The sequence below is a fragment of the Hippopotamus amphibius genome, chromosome 1 (assembly GCF_030028045.1).
Source record: "Hippopotamus amphibius kiboko isolate mHipAmp2 chromosome 1, mHipAmp2.hap2, whole genome shotgun sequence".
Taxonomy (NCBI): Eukaryota; Metazoa; Chordata; class Mammalia; order Artiodactyla; family Hippopotamidae; genus Hippopotamus; species Hippopotamus amphibius.
The window spans coordinates 186,306,377-186,326,477 of record NC_080186.1 but is presented as its reverse complement, the minus strand read 5'-3'; the positions used below and the strand labels follow the sequence as shown (position 1 = coordinate 186,326,477).

The window sequence follows — 20,101 nt, the reverse complement described above, 5'->3', positions numbered from 1 at the left end:
ATGTCCCTCAGTTTTCCCATCTATATAATAGGGATAGGAAAAAAGTGCCAATTAGGATGTGATAAGGCAATGTATGATTAACATGCACACATTGAGTTCTCCAGGGTCCTCAAAGGCAATTTTACTTGAGGATGAGTTTTGTAGATTTTGTTTGTGGAGAGATAATTACTCCAAACAGGAATCCTGGGGGAGAATATTGAACTCATTTTCTACTCCCAGTGGGTTATAGAGGAGTGAATTTTGAGATTCTGAAATATTAAAAAAGCCTACAAGTTGTAGTTTCCAATCAAATCCATTCCCATCATATTGGGAAGGCACATCTGTTCAGAATGTATTTAGTTGACTTTATTTCAAGCATTAAGAATTCTGGGGTAGGTAGCTCGATGATGCCTTCAATGAATCTTTTTCTTTTCTTTAGACTACCTGCTGCCACTGGGTTGTAAGATCCTCTGTCCGTGCAGGTGTTGCTGCATTTCCAGGTATCACATTCCAGGCAGGATGAAGATGGAAAAAGGAAGTAGGAAATTGCGGCATCTATACCTAGAAAGAAAGCTTTCCCAGGAACCTTCAGTGTTTGTTTCATCCGCCGCATGTTATTTCATTGTATAGATGTAGCACAATGTAACTAGTCCTCGGGGAAGATTTTGTTGGTCTGCATGTGGCACCCAGGTAGGAACTAACAGACATTGTAAAGGAGGAGAATGACCTGCAGCTCTCAGATCTAGAGGCTGGTGTTGATTTAGTGTTTGTCAGGCCACCCAGGTTTCTATTATAGTTTTACTTCCCTTGTTGCCATCGTCTTCCAGGCTCAGCCGGTGCTTAACTCAGTCAAGACAGAGGTAGAGTGTGAGCCTCAAGGACTGTGGGCCTCAGCATCTGCTCACATTGGCCACCATACAGGCTCCAGCCTGGTGTCCCAGTTCTGATCCCCGAGTCCCCATATTACATTGTTTCCTCGGCCTGACTCCCTGCCTTGGAAACCTACCAGCCCTCAGTCCCTGGAGAACTTGGCCTGCCAAGTTCTTATTTGCTCCCCTCTAGGGAGGGAAATTCTAGGTTAGCGCTTCTGCCTAATGGCTGGGGTTCTACCCTCTGCTGACAGACTTAGTTAATAATGCTGAGGGCTTCAGGCAAGTTCACAAATACAAAATCTGCAAATAATGAGGTTCCACGATAGTTTTAAGCTCTTTTTTATTCCTTTATCTTTTTAGAGTGGCTTCAGGAAGAATTGAAGGGAAACAAGTAAGATAAATGAGCATACTAATGAGCATACCTTTAACTGGAAGTCTCTGTCGTTCATCCTAGTTATTTTGCATAGGGCCCACTGATACTATTTGGCCACAGTGACATGTCAGATTTTCCTAGCGCAGTCTGCCTCTTCCATGCTTTTGCATCCCCACTCAGGTGCACCTAACACTCCTCAAGTGGTCCAGGCCCTCCGCAATAAGCTGGGCCGTGCCTGACCTTGTCACAACACACTGATGGCAGTGTGCAGGTTTTCATAGATCCTGTAATCAATGATGTGTTGGACCTGGCTCATACTGGCTAACAAAAAACCATTGCTGATTTTTCAGGAATTTTGTGAGGCCTTTGTGAAACATAACCATTGTTAAAAATCAAATCACATAAGCTTACAATTAAATAAACTATATTAATAACAGAGGTAATAAGCACTCAAAACTCATCACTTCCTGATTATTTACTATTAGCTAGTTCTTTATGTCTTTTGTATCTCTCTGGTGAAAAAACTATATCACGATGTGCTACTGCATATGTCTCCCAAATTCACATTCAGTGACATGACAGTGATAGTTTAAAATCAGCAGTGTCAGAAGTATTTATACCATGGAAATTAGCAAATACTCCAAATCTGGACTTTTTTTTCCCCAGAGAACCCATTGTTAAACCAATTCACCAATTTACACCTGTAGCCTGAAAAATTGTGTGGAACTGAGTAAAAATAGAAATTAACTGGCAAAAAGAATGGGAAAGGAATCGGTTAGCTAGAGCCAACGATATACATCAGCTACTTGGGTGTTTATTAAGCAGAAATAAAGAAGAAAATGAAATGAAGACTAGCAGACAGCATCACAGAAAAAGAATCTGGGTCTTTCTTGTACTGTATTTATTGTAGAATCTGACCCAACTGAGCTAGAGGGTCTTGTATACATGAGCTTGGAAAAGCTAAACTTTTATAATTAACAGATGGGGATTAAAAATTATTGATACCTAGTTAGAATCATATGGCCTAGGAAGCTCAATATGTGTGAATAAGAGATGATTGACCTATATAATAGGTTATTTCTCTGACCAGTTAGTAGTGTTGTGAAATTAGAATAAAAGTTAGTGTTTTCCCTGAACAATAGCTCTAGGGCAGTTGGTTGAAGTAATTATTGCAGGAAAATCCAGAAGGAAAAAATCATATTTAAAATTATTTTACAAAATTTCTCCTAGTTGTAGATCTTTATGAAGTTCAAGTTACTGGCTTATAGTATAAAGTCAGTAAGTGTTTTTAGGAGATTTAAATGTGTTAGATTTAAGTTTAAGTGCTTGCAGTCAGTTGATTCCAAAGAGTTAAAAAAGCGAATTGACTGATATATCCCTGGAAAGGCAGTGAAGCAGGGAAAAAAATCAATGTAGGAGGTAAAAATAGAAAATAGGAGTGCTGCTGTCCTTCAGAGCTATCACTGTTGTGAAGAAAAAAAAAAACCTGCTTACAGAGACTGTCATACAGAGTGAAGTCAGAAAGAGAAAACCAAATATCGTATATTAACGCGTATAAGTGGAATCTAGAAAAATGGTAAAGATGATCTTATTTGAAAAGCAGAAATAGAGACACAGATGTAGAGAACAAACGTGTGGATACCAAGGGGGGAAGCGGGGGATGAATTGAGAGATTGGGGATTGACATATATACACTACTATGTATAGAATAGATAACCAATGAGAACCTACTGCATAGCACAGGGAACTCTACTTGGTGCTCTGTGGTGACCTAAATGGGAAGGAAATCCAAAAAAGAGGGGATATATGTATACGTATGGCTGATTCACTGTGCTGTACAGCAGTGTAAAGCAACTATACTCCAATTTAAAAAAAAAGAAAGAAAATAGTAGTGCTACTGTCCTTCATAGCTATCCTTGTCATGAAAAAAACTGCTTATATTTTAAAAACAGAATGATTCACAAGCATATTGGTGTGTAGGGGAAGGCGCACCCCTGGGCCTACTGTCATACTAATTCTTAGTTTTTGTCCCAGACTCTGGTTTGGAGAACCTTTAGTGTAATGTCTCTGAGCGAAGAAGAATTGCTGTCAGGTTTTATATATTAAAATTTGCTTCACGAAGGTGATCGAAGTGTTAGCCCTTTAAGTAAATTGAAAGACCATAAAATTGCTTAAGGGAAAAGGCAAAAATATTTCTCCTGTGTTGTCTGGTATAATCTCCACATAACAGAGACTTTGTGAATAGTCTATCAGATTTCTTTTTTCCTTTCCTTTATTTGAACTGTTCCCAGTTTGTGTCTCGCTTGCTTTTAGTGCTGTTGTTGTTGCATTTGCTTTTTTTCAACATAAAATCATTCTTTTCAACATGAAATCATTTTATTTCAACATAAAATCATTCTTCAAGATTACAGCATTAATCTTAAATATGGACAATCTTTGGTACAATCAATGTAGTCCTTTCTTTTTATTCAATTAAGATACAACTTATGTAACATACACTTTGCCATTTTAAAGTGTACAAGCCAGTGGTTTCTATTATATTTACTATGCTGTGCAACCATCACCACTGTCTAATGTCAGAACATTTCCATCACCCCCAAAAGAAACCCCATACCTACCAGCAGGTAATTTTTCAGTTCTCTTGGATATACACCTGAAGTGGAATTGCTGGGTCATATGGTAATTCTATGTTGAACTTTTTGAGGAACCACCAAACTGTTTGCCAGTGAATTCATCTCTGCTAGTCTCGTACCCTCACAGCCTTCAGTGTTTGGTTCTCTCCAAATCTGTATTCCTCTCTGGCTGGTTGTGCCAGTTGTGATGTTCTGTGAGAGAAATGACCAGGTCTGGGATAAGGTGCTGCTTGAGGTAGCGTGCAAGTCACTGGTTTTTGTTTTGTTCTGTTTGTCTGCAGCTGGTCAGGAAATATTTATTCGAAGACCCTCACGTCCCCAGAACCCCAGACTCATTTGTGGTTTCTGGTGTCTTCTGCCTTCACCTTAGGTAAACGGCCACATTCTGTACTCATCTTCTGGATGGGGGTGATGACATCACAGCTTGGCAGCTTCTTGCCTCGTGTACGGGCGCTGTGCTCAGAGCTTTATATGCATCATTTTATTTAATCCTCACAATATGCTTCCGAGATGGATATTTTAAATTCCCTTTTCACTTGGCCAGGCCACGGCTGAAATCAGTGAAGACATTTCACATAGCTGGAGGCTGACAGAATATTAGGAAGGCGCTGCCAGATGGGGGCCTCTGACCCCTTGGAAAAGTTTACCTATGACTCTTCATTCTAGTTTGTCCTGCTGTATGTGAAAACTGAGATCATGCCTGAACCTATATCAAACAGAAAGGAAAAAAGAAGAAAGGTTTAGACAAAACCAACATGTAGTTTCAAATTCTATAGCTGAAAAAATGCACGAGGGCAAAAATGACCACAAAAGCAGCATGCAATTGCCTTCTCAGTTCTGTAATATTTGAGGCTACTATGCTTTATAAATGACACTAGGAAGATTTATTTCTTATTTTCACTTTAGTATGACATTTTAATATTGTCTATTACACATAGACATCATAAACCCAGAAAAATGTATGCTAATGACTATTGGCTTTTAGATCCCCAAGATGAAAATTCTTCTCTCTGGAACTCATCATGGTTCATCTCATTTTCTAATGCAGAAACTGTTTTGTGTCTCATGGACCTCCCTTGCTGCACTGGTGCCAAGGGAAGTCATCGATTGCTTAGGCAACAATGGTGTAAGCTATAGCAGTTTTCCCTAAATGAAAGCATGGCCACTGGTAGCATAGTAACAAGCAGCTCTGCTTTATGAATAGGTTTGCCCAAAATGCTTGTGGATTTTAAGACAATTATAGGAGTTTTTAGAAAGATATATCTTAGGCAAGAGCATGAAAAGGCAATTCATAAGAGAAGAAATACAAATAGCCAATAGGTAAAAACAAAATTTGTTCAACCTTTAGTTGTTGAAAAATGTAAACTAAAAGGAAACAAATTTTATCTATTTATTTATTATTGAACAGGTAATACATGCACATGGTACATAATTCTATAATACAAAATTATATACAATGAAAAGCATATTTCTCTCCTCCGTGTTCTTCTCTGGCCACTCCAGTCTCCTTCTCAAGGCAACTACCATTACCAGTTTGTTTGTTTCTTTCTTTGATCATCCCATGCTGCTTGCAGGATCTTAGTTCCCCAACCAGGGATCGAACCCAGGCCCTGGACCCTGGCAAAGAAAGTGCTGAGTTGTAACCACTGGACCGCCAGAAAATTCCCCCATTACCAGTTTTTTATGGACTCCTTTAATGGTTGTCCATGAACATGGGTGTGTGTATACATATACATATATATCCCTACATGTATATATCTGTGTGTGTGTATATATATATGACATACATACATAATATTACATACAATCTTCTACACCTTGCTTTTTTCACATAACAGTTATTCTTGTAAATTTTTCCATGTGGATACATATATATCTGCCTCGTTCTTTATCCCCCTAACATTTTTTTAAATAAAAATTTTTAACCATACCGAAAAGCTGGGACCTTGTTCTTTTTAACAGTTGCATAGTATTTCATTATGTAGATGTACCACGATTCATTTTACTAGTCCTCTGTTGACATATACTTCAATTATTTCCCATCATTTGCCTGTATAAAATAATGCTGCAATAAAATCCTTATACATATGTCATTTGACATATATGAGAATGTATCAGTATGGTAATTCTCTAAGAGTGGAATTGCTAGGTCAGGAGTATATGTATTTTTAGTTTTACAGATGTTACCAAACTTTTCCCATGGAGATTGAAGCAATTTATGCTTACACTAAGAGTGTATGAGGCTGGCTGTTACCCCATACTCTCACCAGAAGTGTTAGAAAAATTTGATCTTTATCGAATTTAATGGATGAAATACCAAGGTACTAATTTTTCCTTTTATTTTGGAAAATATTTTTAAACAAGAGAATATCCAGTGTTGATGTAGGTGTGACAAAAAAAAGGAAGACTCATATGTATTGGTAAAAGTAAGATTGACTCAGCCTTTCTATAGGGGTATTTAACGTGTGTGAGTCTTTTCTAAGCGTGCTTGTTTTTGACCCAGCAATTCCACCTAGAGCAATTTCACCTTTAACCTAAAGAAGTAATCAGACAAGTGCTTATAAGAGAAAAATGATGGAAACGACCAAATAAATAGACTTTTAAAACACATTATACTATAGCTATACCTTGTTAGGATACCTTGTTAATATTAAGACATATGCAGAGCCTGACTTATTATCATGGAAAGTTGTTTATGATTTTTTGGCTCCGTGAATACATAGGTTAGAAAACAGTACATTCAGCATGATCCCATTTAGGGGGAAGAAATGGAGAGACAGACAGAGATATGTAATTTGAGAAATAAATGCTATTACATAGACATACAAGCAAATGTTGATCTGTATATCTATCTATTGGGTTGGCCAAAAAGTACATTTGGGATTACCGTAAGATGGAAAAACCCAAATGAACATTTTGGCCAACCCAATATCTGCCTATGCATAGGTATACCTGGAGCAGTGTCTGTAAGAATGTACATGTTTGTAATGGGACATAAAATCATTATGTCCAACCAAAAATCTAGTTTTTCTTTGCTTTTATTATGTCTTAATACAAATTTTTAGAGCTGGCATATGCTTCATTTATTATCACAAAATAATACAATGGAAAGAAAATTTCATTTGGAATTCATAGCACCAAATAATCTATTTTTGTACGTGTAGTTGCAGCTCATTCATTTCCATGGGTTAATTTCATTGTGTGAGTATAGCACAATTTCTTTATCCACTGTCTTGTTGACAAAAAATAGAGTTGTTTACGGTTTTTGGCAGGGACATTCTTGAACTTGTTTTCTGAAGAACACATCATATGTTTCAAATGGCTTTATAACTACGGCGGAGTCTCTAGGCTACAGTCTATGCATATGTTAACTTTAGTAGGTGCTGGTAGATAGTTTTCCAGCATGTTAACTGCTGGCAGTGCATAAAGAGTTCTACTTGTTCCACATCCTCTCCTTACTTGGGAATGCAGTTATTTTCAATATGAGACATTCTATTGGTAATCTCTTGACAATTTGCTGATTACTTATGGGATTGAGCTTCATATACCTAATGTCCATTTGGATATTCTCTGCTTTCTATGCCAGTTCATCTTTTGCTCATTTTCATACTGGTTTATTATTATGTTTTTATTGATGCATAAGAATTCTATATATATTCCGGAATCAAGGTATATGTATTAAATATTTTCTCTTAAAACAAAAAACAAAAAAACCTATTGACTATATTAAGAAGTCACTTATTCAGGTGACATTTGTTAAGTGCCTGCCATGTGTGAACCTCTGGTCTACATGTTGGGGAAGGGACAGAGACCACCTAAACTTCCCTGTCCTCATGATCTCATATATAAATTGTCCTGAGTATTGGAGTGGACTGGGAGTGAACAAGGAGCACATGATTCTTATTTTTCTTCAAAATTACCAAATTTCAATTGGTAAGAATTATCATGGTGATTTAGATGTAACACTCAAATATTTAATGGTGTTACTAATAGAATCTGCAAGTTGTATTTTCATTGGCCTCGAGAAGGAGGCTTTTATGGAAAGACTTCAATTTGTCTTAAAAAGGTTTGGAAATGAAGATGAGAACAAACATCTAGTCAGCCACATTCCAGACAAATACATATACACATTTTTAATTCCCAAGTGCAGAAGAGAAGGATAACTACAGGGTTATGCAATGGAACCCCAATCCCTGTTTCACCTTAGGGCCTTAATCTTTTTTTTTTTCGGGACCTTAATCTTAATCTGTAGCTTAATATGTAAAAAGGACATGCAGGGTGGGCATGGGGGTGGTGATGGCCCTGAGGCCTGACACACTAGCATCTGTCTTGCTCCCTTCAGTTCTGAGGAGCAGTTTGAAAGCTACTGCCCCAAGAGAACCCCCAAAACAACGAATATTCATGGTAAACAACCTTCAAGGTTTGCCTAGAGTAGCGGCTATCAAACTTTACCTCTCATCAGAATCCCCTGGAGGACTTGGTAAAACACCCAAATAGCGTCTAGTTTTGTATTTGGGCCTGATAATTCACATTTTCTAAGCAGATGCTGATGCTGGTTAGAATCAGCTGGTCTGGGGACCATATTTTGAGAACCTCAGGCCCATGGATGTCCTATGGACCATTTGCTTCACACTCAGTGGGTCGTTCCATTGTCAGGTTAAGACTGGAAAATGCTGTGTTAATAAAAATTAAACAGGGTTATTCTGAAGTTTGTAGTGTTTAATGGTACATTTTGTATCTCTGAAAGAAGGATCTAGTAGTTGACCAGCACACCCTTCCTGTCCCTTTTTTCTCTTCTGAAAATAAACACAGAAAGTAGTATAGTGTATTTACCAAAGGTAGAATTCAGAAAAATTGGGACACAGGGTAAAACTATACATGTTAAGTTATTTTTCTTGCCCCAGAAGTTGGCCTTCTTCTGGCTTAGACTACTGTCCTAGGTACAGCTTTTACTTTAAGAAACTAACAAATCCCTTATACTTGAAGTATTGGATGTGAGCATTAGATGAGGAACTTTGTCTGGCACATGTATCTTTCAGCTGGACTAGGAGTTGTTTACTGGGAGAATATTAGGAGTTTGTGCTAATATATATCCATTTGCTCTCTGGCTCCCTCTCCTAACCAGGCCTCCTGATGAGCTGGAAAGTGCACTGGGCTGGGAGTCCGGAGCCCTGAGCTCTAGTCCCAGCTCTGCAAGGAACTAGCCACTAATTTAGCCTCCTGGCCTCAGCTTCCTAATCTGCAAACTGAGGACCTCTAACCAGATGAATGAATGCAGAGATCGCATCTCTCACATTCTTTAGCCTGCAGGCTCTGCTTTGCCAAGGGAATAACAGGACAATGCAGGATGTGTGGAATGTATGGGCCCTGCTGTAGGGGAGGCACGGGGCTCACCACTTCCTCAGACATTCTCCTAAGGGAAAATGGGCCCAGCTTTTGCAGACAAGGCTGTAGAGACTGAGAGGGTTCCGTAACCAAACCACATAACCTGGAATGTGGCCAAGGTAGGATTGGAACCTGTCTCTGAGTCTGCAGAATGCTCTCCACTCGGCCCTCTGCCGCGATATACTTACCACCCAGCTTCTCCTTAAACTGTTTCATTTGTTTTTAACATTTCCCATGGGTCCTTTGAGATCAGGTAGTTTTGGGACTAAGCTCAGCTTAGCTGCATTACAGATAACAAGTTACTCAACTTGCATGATCCTTAGTCCTCTCCTCAGTTTCAAAAAGAGGAAAATAATATCCTCTCTGCATGTTTATTACGAGGATTATGTCAAGTGCTGAGCACAGAGTAAGTGCTTGGTAAATAATAATCATATTAACTTCTTCTGGAATTATGATCATTGTAGATACAATTTGGTATTCTGCCTTTTTCTCTTTGATAATTTATTATTATAAGTGTTTCTTATGGTGCCCAGGGTGTCCATATATATATGTCGGGGCTGCATCTGTTTTCACTAAGTGTATAAATAGTGTTTACTCATCTTTTCTGTTCAGAGTGATATTTAGGTGCTGTTGCTTATTTTATTACAGTGGAATGCACGTATATTTTAAGCACCAGATGTATCTGAGTTAAAATTTCTAATTCTACTGCTATTTGGTTTTGGATTGGTTGCTTGAATTTTCTGGCAATAATAATACTTACGTTGTGATCAATGCCTGACTTGACCTCATCTTGACTCCTGCTTTCACTACAGACCTCTCTGCATCTCCGTAACATCTGCCATGGAGCCCCTTGTCTATGTAGTTCAGACCTACCCACTCTCCACTCAGCCACTGTCTAAGTCCCTCCTTACAACATAGGATACACAGAAAGGAAGAGTGACCCAGGATGCTAAATGTCAGCCATTGATCAACGGCTAGATCCTGACCAAGTCAGGAGAGACCACCCTGTGAGTTAAACCCTCTTCCAAGTTAAGCCACCTGCTGGCGCATTGGGGATGCTCAGGAGGACAAGGGCATTGAATGAAAATCAAAGGAGTGAGAGGATGCTCTATGGATTCCAGAATGACGCCAACCCATAAGGACATGCTAACCCAGGGTACCACGTGGGTGTGAGAAAGAAGACTGGAGAAACCTGAAAGTCTAAACAACTCTTAACACTAGAAAAGACCTAATTGCTCAAACTAAGTTTTAAACTATACAAGTCAATTTCACATTTTTCCCCAAAATGGAATTTAATTTGGGGTGGGGGTAGAGGATTCTTGAAGATGATTTGATCAGTTATCCAAAAAAGAAATCGTATTTTTTTGCACATCTAACTAGCTGTGTGAGATTCTCTGCTACAAGTATTTGTGTCACAGTGGACAAGTCATTTCAGTACTGTTAGTATTAGTCCCCACTTTTATTTGGAAAATAAATTACTGTATAAAACATTTTTAAAATAATACTTTGCAGCGTTGTTCTGGGAATTAAATGAGACAAGCAACAGCTCTAAAATGCCTAACATTTTCCCAGGCACATCATGTCAAGACATGCTAGTTTTTTCCTCTCTTCACCAGATAGGCGAGGCTCAAGGTGTGGAACCTTTAAGGCAGACCCAGTGATGGACCTCGCTCCCATTCTCGGGAAGCTCTTCTCGTGGCTCCATGCAAACCTCACTGAGGTTCTCTACCTAAAGGCCTCTGCTGGAACCTGCTGGTAGGAGAGCAGTGACACTCAGGTCTCTGTGGAAGGTGCCTGGACTTAAACTTATTTTATTACTTAGAAGTAATCTTTACTTTTTTTTTTTTGTTTTTTTGTTTTTTTTAATTTTATTTATTTATTATTTTTTTGGGGGTACACCAAGTTCAATCATCTGTTTTTATACACATATCCCCATATTCCCTCCCTCCCTCAAACCCCCCCCCCCACCCTCCCTCGAGTCCCCCCCACCCTCCCCGTCCCAGTCCTCTAAGGCATCTTCCATCCTCGAGTTGAACTCCCTTTGTTATACAATCTTTACTTCTTAATTTGTTTCTTACTTTTCTATGGGTGAAAATTATTTTTAAAACATTATTCTGAATGAATAGCCAGCTATATTTAGGCTGATTTGAAAAAGATATGGTTTAATTATGCTTTTACAAGTGGGTACAGACTAGACTACAAACGAGATTGCAGAGAATTATTTTTATTGCTGGTTCAGAGGAGAGGGCAGAGGAACATAACAGAGTTTCACCTTGAGAAGAATCTGCATTATGTTTACACAGGCAAGAGTTTATTATGTCCCTACAGAATATGTCTGATTTGGGTAATTTTAGGAGATTCTCCAGTGGGACTAGAATTGTTATTCCATGGTATAAATGAATTTGTGACTGACTTGATTCTTTTGGCTAAAAGTAAATATCCACATGCAAGACAATTTCAGCTGACAACTCCTTTCCTTCAGCTGGAAGGAAATAAAACAGCATAGAGCTGGATTCTAAGATGTAAATTGCAGGGAAGAAGATGTGTCTGTAATTAACTTAGAAAAAACTATTTGTTTAACTTCACTATAATTTTTCAGGATGAACAAATTGCACATTAGATAGGGCAGGCAAGAAGTAAGGCTTTTACCAAGTATAAATGTTTTTTTCCTGGTTGTAATTTCTAAGATGAACTTGTGTACTTTTAATTTATATGTTGGTCTGGAGTAGTTAGCCCGAATTGTCTAGTTTTTGAAACATAATTCTTTAGAAGCGGAGTGGACCATAGAGAGCATCTTGATTTTCTAAATCTTCAGAGGAAAACTGACACCCTTCACTGAAAATCATACACTAATGCTCAAAAGGAAAATATAGTCATGCAGACATAAGCTAGATACTTGAAATATTATTATTTATTAATTTTTTTGTTTTGTAAGAACCACAATATATATCGTATGACTCACTTCCCCCAAATCACTTTGCCTGGTAGGTTTTGATCACTTTTCTATCTTTACAAAGTTTGGAAAGTGAAAAGAATTTAAATTCTCTCCAACTACCAGGTAATTAAGTCCTGTTTTGATATCTTATATAGTGATGTCTTTATTATATAAGTCACCTACTGAAGACTTACTAATGAGTTTTGGACAATAGAAGTGAACTATTATCAAAGCTAAGTGTGAACTGCAGGCTACTAAAAAATCTTGACGGGATAATAACTGGAATAACCTGTAAGCTGATACGCGGTGTGGAGGCATCTGGTTTTCCTCTTGATGAGACACTAGGTGATGAAGCTAAACTCTTGGCTCACTTTTCTCTACCACTGCTCTTTAGATACCAGGATTCTGCAGACCTGGTATGTAGCTTTTTAAAAAAGACCTTTTGGGACTTCTTTGGTGGTACAGTGGTTAGGACTTCGCCTTCCAGTGCAGGGGTTGTAGGTTCGATCCCTGGTCGGGGAGCTGAGATCCCACATACCTCATGGCCAAAACACCAAAACATTAAACAGAAGCAGTATTGTAACAAATTCAACAAAGATTTTAAAAGTGGTCCATATTAAAAAAAAAAGACCTTATATATGCACATGAATCAAAATTCACAGCGTGCCCAAAAAGGTAGAAGGCAGGGTAAGTTTCTGTCCTATCTCTGTCCTCCAGACACTCTGTCCTTTCCAGAGGCAGTGCCGGGTGGCAGTTCCTCAGGTGCCGTTCCAGAGATAATCTGTGCATATCAAGTGCATAAGGACACCTTCTACTTCTGCTTTTATTCATATGGTCATATAACATATACACTGCTCTTCACCTGCCTTTTTTTAACTTGACCTATTTTGGAAATTGTGCCATCGTGATACATAGCTGCCTCATTCCTTTCAAAGGTTGTTTAGTTTTCATTGCATTGTATAAATTGACCATAATTTACTTACCAGACACCCCCTGGCGGGTATTTAGATGATTTCCAATCTTTTGCTAATACTACAAGCAGGACGACAGTGAATAACTGTACCTTCCTTGTTTTGCTTACATCAGCATAACTGTGGGACACATTCCTAGAAATGGAGTTGTTGGATCAGTCTGTGCATTTTTCATTTTGACAAATACTGCCAAAGTACAGGAGATGTCCTACATGTTATACTCCCCCCAGCGGGGTATAAGAGTGGCATGTGCTTTTAAATCCTAGACCTGGCCTTTGTCACGAAGGGTGTTTTTTTCTGAGCCTAGTCACAGTCCCCAGCCTCTGGGTTCACTTGTGTTATGTTGGTGGCTTTCTGTGTGTGATCAGGACTCATTTTTCAACATTCCTGCACGCTGTGTTTTTTTTCCAGCTACTTGAGGTCATTGCTTAAGCCTCAAGAGGAAATGGGCTTATTCTTATATGAGTTTCCCCGTAGACAAGGGGATTAGAGCCTTGCGGAGTTTAGGTGATGCAGAGGCATTAGAGAGGTTCATTTATTTTCCTTGATTTGAAAATCAACATAGGAAGGAATGCTCCGACCCTCCAATAAAGAAACAAACTGAAGTTTTGCCCTTTAGAGCTAGAGTGTTGGTGATGTCTTATGGTTAGCACTTCACCCAAGCCCTCTCTACTAGCCCCACATCTCATTCCCTCCTGAGTCAGGCTCCCCAGCAGCTCTCCGCGGGGCGCCGTTGGTGGGGGGCATGGGGAGGGGGTCTGAAGCCCTGTCCCTCTGCGACTTCCTTCCCTATTCTAGTTCCTCTCCTTCATTTCCTCTTCTTCTTATCCAAACAGCTTTTTATAACTCCTGCTGGAACTTTACCACCTCTCCCTAAGCCACCCTCGTAACAGGACAGGTTCAGGCACAAAGCAGAGCAAGCTCCCTTTGATTTTTATGTCAATAGATCTTTCTCCCCGTGCTTACTATTTTGCAGTCTGTGCTGTCGTCTGTATTCCAGACTTCTAAAATATAAAGGACCCTTTCAGTTCAATTATGTAAAGCACATATATTAAATCTATGATACTGTGGTTAGTTGAGAGATATTTTTTCAAGAATTTAGCTTGAAAATTATTTTGCCTTAAATACATTTATATTTATAAATGAATCTATATGTTTATAGAAATATATTTTATATTTATATATTATATTTTAAAATATAAATATATTTTAATTTAAATATATTTGTAAACTACAGAGCTATGATGGCATTTCTGTAGGTGATGTCCCGGGACAGTGTTCACTACGACTGAACACAGACTTAAATGTTATCACAGTGTGTACTTACGTTCCTGAGAATGATAAGTCCAGGTGAACAAAGATGGTGAACTACCAAGGATAGTGGCATTGCTGCTGGTTGGTACCATTCATCCCACGTTGGGCTCTCCTTTATGGAGTCAGGGATTGCTTTAGTCACATCATGATATCCAGAACAGAATTGCCCCAAGAGTGGCCCACAGAGTGGTGCTTTTCTTACCTGACTGCAGGAATTAGAAGCACGTGTTCAGAAACTTTTATACCAATATGACAGAATTGAACCAAATTTTAAAAATTGAGCCGTAGTTTTCTATATCTTTTGCAAATTTTTCCTGAAAACTCATTTTATTCTACAAAATAGCAATCTATCACAGTTTAGATTTTCTAAAATAACCTGGAAAACTCTTCAAATGTTGGTGATGCTCTAGCTTGTAAGGCAGATTCAGTGCTCTAAACATCATTGCCCTGGCTTGTTTTTATCGTGGGACAAGTGTGGCATCCCCGTGTCAGACATGAGGGAATGAGGCACAGTGACACTATTTCTTGCCTCAGGCTGCAGCATGTACTGGGACTAAATCTTTCCCTTCTCACTTCTGTGGTCAGACTATAAGGCTTTGGCTTTTCACATTATGATATTTTAATTAGAATCTGAGAGAGTGACTTGAAGAAGAAAGTTATTCGTAAAAAGAATCCTGCAATTTTTTTTATCCTTCAAAGAAAAATGTAAACAGCATTTCCTCCCCTATTATTTTTCCTTTACTGCCATTTTCTAAAACTAAAGTACTTTGGAAGATATTTAGGAGAATTTTAACACAGTGGCTTTGCAGTGAGAAAAAAAAATCTCTGTGCTCTGAATGTTTTTAAGTGCTGGTGAAGAGTATATGCATAATAAAACTGGGGGAAATTTGCAAGCCCTACAGTGTCAGCCTTAGAAAGAGATTTGGGTTTCTATCCTGGCCAAAGTAAGACTCCAGGAGCAAGAATAAACATTGAAAACATCTCCTGTTCTGAGTGTGGATGCGACAAGCCTTCCCTGGGTGTGAGCAGAGTTGATGGGAGTTAGGAGGCCTGACATATGTGTCCCCATGAGATATGAAGCAAGAAGAACTGAGGGGTGTTAGATGGGAGAGAGAATGCGACCACAGGACAGAAGACTGAAAAGGATGAGGTGGATGGGAGGCCTCCAGGGTAGCTGCGCTTCAGTCTCGCGGTGACAGACCCTGTGGGTGGGTCACTTCCATTTGCCAGGGTCAAGGGCACATTTAGAGCCTAGCCTAAAAATGTGTTAGCCTTGGTGATTCAATTCGAGAGCACTTGGTGAAAAATTTTGCTTTATCTCCTATTACCACATTTAGGTATTCCTCTTCCTGGAAAAATGAATATGTTTGTCATTCACAGCAGGTTGTGTGTCTTTCATATGTTAAATACATGTTATAATATAAATCTTTTTGCCTTGAAAAAATTTGGGTGTACTTGTCTTTTTATAATAATGGTATTATGTGTGTGCTATAATTTTCTCATGAAAGTGTGATCTACAATGATCTGAAAGGATAAGTATTCTTGAGATGTTAATATCCATTAGAAATAAGTTTTTGTAAGAGTGGCATACTTACCAAATTCTTTTATTGCCCCCAAACTTACATCTATCAGCCTTTTCTGTGTATCTTCTCTCTGTCTATCTTTCAGACGTGACTGCCTTGTGTAGTTTTTGGATCTAGGGTCAATTGCTTGGTCTTAGTGGGATTTTGCAGGAACATATTAAGGATCACTTAATTGTTTGTCATACTGACCATTACTTTTAGTATATTCAGTTAGGATTTTCTGAGTGCTCACTACAAGGTTCTATGTCTGTCACTGAGATTACAGAAGAGGTGCCCACTGTTCATTCATGTATCTACCAACTTGTTGAAGTATCTGCAATGGACCAAGTATGGTGCCAAGAATTTGGGACAAGCTCCCTTTTACACGAAACTGATAGACCCTGTAAAATGGGGATAATATCTCTTAAAGTTATTATGAGGCTTCAATGAAATTTCTAAAGCACCTAGCACAGTCCCTGAATCATAGGTACTCTGAATGAGTATTTTTCCCCAGGAATGTCAGATACTTCTTTTAAGAAGCTTTTACAAATCCCTGTGAAGACAGGCTGAATCTTGCTTAATAAAGAACGTTTATTTACTGATTAAAATAATAATCCAAGGGGGCAAACACATTAAAATATTTTCTCCCACTGGACTATCGATAGGAAAAGCCAAATTGAGAGATTGCCAGAAGAATGAAGAGTAAGAATATTAGGAGTCACATATAAAAGAATTATAGAATAAAAGAGCTTTTCAAAAATATGTACAAGTAGTATTTTACTTCCTTGCAGATGCTTCCTTCTTGAGTATTAGCTTTTAGTCACTCTTGATGTTTCACCTGGAGAAGGGGAAAGCACCATGTCATTGACTAATCTTGGCTATTTATTATTTCAGTGAACTCTCAGGAAGTTCAGGCTAAACATCAGAAAGAATTAATATTACAATAACTCAAATCTAAGAAGACAAAGCTAGTGCTTCCTCTGAGGAATATACACATCCTTCCACCTGCCCCCTAAAGTCTGATAAATCTTTCAACCAAAGTTTTTTCATCAGTGGGTAGTGTATTGAACATGAATTTGAATCTGGTCAGATTTCCTTAATCAAAAAGTGGGGATTTTTGTGTGTCCTGTGAATAAGAGTGAACCCAAACTCGAAAATCAGCTGCAAAGAAAACTAATAGATTTATGACATAATGACTTTTCTATTTTCAGACTTTATATGCCCAGTTTTGTCATTCCTTCTTTACCTAGAAATAATAACTGACATTTGTAACAATTCCCTTGCTTAACTGGTACTGTTGCCTGAAGCTTTTTGAGGATATTGTATTTTATGTTCCTAGCGGTATCCCATAGGACTTTCTGTGATGACGGAGGTGTTCTATAACTGCTCAGGACAGTGTGGTAGCCACTTGCCACATGCGGCTGTTGAGCTAGTATAACTGAGGAAATGGATTTTTGATTATATTTAATTTTAATTAATTTCAATGTAAACTTAAATAGCCAACTGCGTGTACTACCATTTTGAACAGCACAACTCGAGACTATAAATATTAATTCAGAAGAGTTAAAATAGGTTTCAACATAGACAGTATTGAGAAAGTTGGTAATGGGAAATTCTGGTTTTCCAAAGAGCTTGTATCTCAAATACTCAATTATGTGTGAATTTCACAAAGAAATAATGTAAATCTTTATAATATAAATTCAATGACATTGTTTTCTTTCAATCTTAACTTTTGTCTTCCTATTTTTCTGTATTTTTTTCAAGTTGATAACCTCAACCAAAAGCATTTTTCAGATATAAAAATTAGGCCAACTGCTTTATAATTTCTAGTAGTATGTTTTATGAGAAAAAGACAGGAGAAATAGGGAGACAGAGAGAATTAGCCAGTCTCAGATGTTATTTCTTGGAATGACGTGCTGAGTGCTTTTAGACCATAGTGGGAGGGTCCAAGACGATTTCTGTTAATTCCTTAGGATTCATGTCATATGGCATTTTGTTTGTTTAGGTAATGTCACCAATTACTTTTATCTTTCCTTCATGGCTTTTCATGTTCTCTTCCCATGAGCTTACAGATGACAGCTAACCTTTTTATTTATTTTTTATTTTTTTATTTTTTTGGGGGTACACCAGGTTCAATCATCTGTTTTTATGACAGCTAACCTTTTTAAAAGTAAAGATTGATTTTTTTTTTTAAAGAGGCTGGGCTGCATTTACCCATAGCAATGTCCCTTTGGTTTCTTTTTTTTTAAATCAAAATACTATTTTAAATTGTAGAACATAATGTTTATGCCCCTAAAGAATGTTGTCTGTTGATTAACTGAAGATTATGTTTGCCAATTTGCCTACTTTGTGTATAAAATTTCAATTAACTGGAATATTTCAAATCAGGTGCTTCTGGTTGATTGAAAGCAAATAAAAAACTTACTCATACATTCATCATTTGCTTACTGATCACCTGTTTCATGCCAGGTACTGTTCTTGGTATCGGGAATACAAGAGTGAACAAAATAGACAAAATGCTCCATCCTCATGGAGCTTAAATGCTAGAGGAATCATTTTGTTTCCACTTATGTAGATAATTTTTCTAAAATATCTTTTTTTTTTTCATCTTACAAGTATATAACTTATCAAAATCTAGTGTGTTTCTTTGGTCGGTTGGTTTTAAATTAAAATTTTTGAGTTGCCTCAAAGCTCTCGTCCCTTCAGACTGTCGGTGTAGAAGTTCCACACTTAGGCAGCCTGCTAACAGATACTGACACAGCCCCTGCTCCCCATCCTGATGTGGTTTGTCGGCAGTGGAGCAGGAGCATCCATGTGTTTTAATCACCCAGGTGACCACCATATGCTGCCAGAGTTGAGTACCACTAGAACAGAAAGGTTAGATTACTGGCTTGAGAGGTGCAAAGCCTCTCATATATCCTAGGAGATATTTTAAAACTTGATGGTATGGGAGCTTCCCTGGCAGTCCAGTGGTTGGGACTTCGCCTTCCAGTGCAGGGTATGCGGGTTCAATTCCTGGTCAAGGCGCTAAGATCCCACGTGCCTCATGGCCAAAATATCAAAACACAAAACTGAGGCAATATTGTAGCAAATTCAATAAAGACTTTAAAAATGGCCCACAGCAAAAAAAAAATCTTAAAAAAAAACCCTAATGATATCAACTTGTTTTGTTTTCATTTGTGATTGTAAATTGGGGTATTCAAAAAGCAAAAAAGAAATGGGATGGACGGTTCTCATTAACTTCTTTCCCTACCTCTTTGACCTCAAATCTAACATTTTATTTACCCATTTACTTATTTAACAGCTATTTGTATGCCAGGTGTTAGGGATTCGAATATGAACAAAGAATGAACCCTATCCTCTAAGAATTTACAGTCTAGTGCAGAAGTTTGCAACCTTCTTTTAAATGGCCATTTGGTAAAGATTTTTGGTTTTATGGGCCATATAGTCTCTGTCACAAGTATTCAGCTCAGCTGTTGTAGGGGGAAAGTAACCATAGACAATACATAGACAAATGGGTTTGCCTGGTTCCAATAAACTTGATTTACGAAAGCAGGTAATGGTCTGGATTTGGCTGTAGGTTTTAGTTACCAGCCTCTGATCTAGTAGAAGAGAGAAAAAAATAAATCAATAATTACTGTACAGTGGGGTCAGTGATCAAAGCAAGCACAGGTGCCTTTGTAACCTAGAGGAGGGACATCAAATTAAACTGGGGGTTACCTGAGATATTTAGGGACGATTTCTGAAGGAGATGCTGTTCAAGTGAATTATAAGCATGGGCTGGCATTTGGAGAAAGGTAAAGAGAGGATTTTCCAAGCAGAGGGATAAATTTATACAAAGTATGGGCATGTAAAATGACAATGCCTCTTTTGGAACCTAAAAGAAATGCAGTGGGCTCTGATGCAGGTTGCCTACTTTAGCAGGAGAGTGAGGCTAGAGAGATAGGGCCTTGACTACGAAGTGAGAAACATGGATATGAAGCTGAACATCATAAAGGATTTTAAGCAGGGAAAAGTCATTCGTCTCCTACCAGTTGGAAAGAGGGGGACCCAGTAGGAGACCGTTGTAGTAATTCA

General features: G+C 38.2%; 1 protein-coding gene across 2 annotated transcripts in view; it reads left to right on the top strand.

Moving 5' to 3' along the window:
- Positions 1-20,101, top strand: part of MCC (MCC regulator of WNT signaling pathway) — a 430,355-nt gene that overhangs the window by 43,275 nt on the left and 366,979 nt on the right. Inside the window, exon 1 of one of the 2 annotated variants that reach the window (XM_057737622.1) lies at positions 473-479. The exons of the other annotated variant lie outside the window; for it this stretch is intronic. The gene's annotated coding sequence lies outside the window, so the exon portion shown is untranslated. Of the gene's footprint in view, positions 1-472; positions 480-20,101 lie in introns of those variants that run through there. 2 annotated transcript variants of the gene reach the window in all.